Source organism: Bison bison, unplaced genomic scaffold, assembly GCF_000754665.1.
Source record: "Bison bison bison isolate TAMUID 2011002044 unplaced genomic scaffold, Bison_UMD1.0 scf7180017864238, whole genome shotgun sequence".
NCBI classification, from domain to species: domain Eukaryota; kingdom Metazoa; phylum Chordata; class Mammalia; order Artiodactyla; family Bovidae; genus Bison; species Bison bison.
This window is the reverse complement of record NW_011494810.1, coordinates 3,505,641-3,507,431: the sequence shown is the minus strand read 5'-3', so window position 1 is coordinate 3,507,431 and position 1,791 is coordinate 3,505,641.

Here is a 1,791-nt window from a genome sequence, read left to right as displayed (position 1 = left end):
TATAGAGTCAATGTAGAGGTGGTCCTAAGATGGCAGAGGAATAGGACGGGGAAACCACTTTCTCCCCCACAAATTCATCAACAGAACATTTGAACGCTGAGTAAATTCCACAAAACAACTTCTGAATGCTGGCAGAGGACATCAGGCACCCAGAAAAGCAGCCCATTGTCTTCGAAAGGAGGTAGGAAAAAATATAAAAGATAAAAAGAGAGACAAAAAAGGCATGGACGGAGATCCGTCCTGGGAAGGGAGTCTTAAAAGTGAGAGAAGTTTCCAAACACCAGGAAACACTCTCACTGGCGAGGCTGTGGTGAGCCTTGGAACCTCAGAGGACAGCATAACTGGGAGGAAAAATAAATAAATAATTAAAACCCACAGATTACGTGCCCAACAGTAACTCCCAGTGGAGAAGCAGCGCAGACGCCCGCATCTGCCACTAGCAAGCGGGGGCTGGGCAGGGAGGTGCGGGCTGCATTGCTTAGAGTAAGGATCGGGCCTGAATGCCCCGAGGGCAATCTGAGAGAACTGACTCGAGATAGCAAACCAGACTGTGAGATAGCTACCAGGCGAAAAGCCCTAACCTAAGACACCGCCAGGCCAGGCCCACTCACAGAACAAAGGAACAAAGGACTGACAAGAGCTAGCCGCCTGTGGACCGGCCCATCCCCCGCCAGACCCAGGCAGGTGAGGGCAGCCAGAGCCAGAAGGGGACAATCGCGGCTCCAGAGAGGCATCATCTACCAAACTGCAAGCAGGCTTCGTTGCTAACCAAGACTTCTTGGGATTCTGGACTGTCGACATCCGCCTGAGAAGGTGCCCCAGTTGTACATCCAGAAAACCGAGTGGCAGGGACGGGGGAGGCGATAAGTCGCAGCAACCATGTTCACCAAACACCTGGTCACCTGAGCTGCTCGGACCTGGGAAGGGCACAAAACGCAGGCACAACCAAGTCTGCACCTTTGTGGAGTACCCGAGTACCTGAACCTGAGCGGCTTAGACTTGGGAAGCACATACAACCCAGGGCTGGCCTCAGACAGTTCCCAGCAGAGCAATCTAGAGCCTAAGCAGTGTAGACAGGGAAAATACACACGCACTGTGAGCGGGGGCAAGCCCAGTGTGGCCGAGACACTGTGAACACACTCCAGTTATTTGTTTGCAGTGTTTCTCCCTCCCCACAGCATGACTGAACAAGTGAGCCTAAAAAAGTGTCCACCACCACCCCCTTGTGTCAGGGCAGAAATTAGACACTGAAGAGACCAGCAAACAGAAGAAGCTAAAACAGAGGGAACCGCCTTGGAAGTGACAGATGGAGAAGTCTTGAGGCTACTGTAAGAATAAGACTGAAAATCAGAGACAGGAGGCTTAAGTCCGAATCCAGAGAACACTAGAGAACTCCTGACTCCAGGGATCATTAATCAATAGGAGCTCATCAAACGCCTCCATACCTACACTGAAACCAAGCACCACCCAAGGGCCAACAAGTTCCAGAGCAAGACATACCACACAAATTCTCCAGCAACACAGGAACATAGCCCTGAGCTTCAATATACAGGCTGCCCAAAGTCACTCCAAAACCATTGACATCTCATAACTCATTACTGGACACTTCATTGCACCCCAGAGAGAAAAAATCCAGCTCCACCCACCAGAACACCGACACAAGCTTCCCTAATCAGGAAACCTTGACAAGCCATCTGTACAACCCCACCCACAGCAAGGAAACTCCACAATAAAAAGAACTCCACAAACTGCCAGAATACAGAAAGGCTACCCCAAACACAGCAATACAAG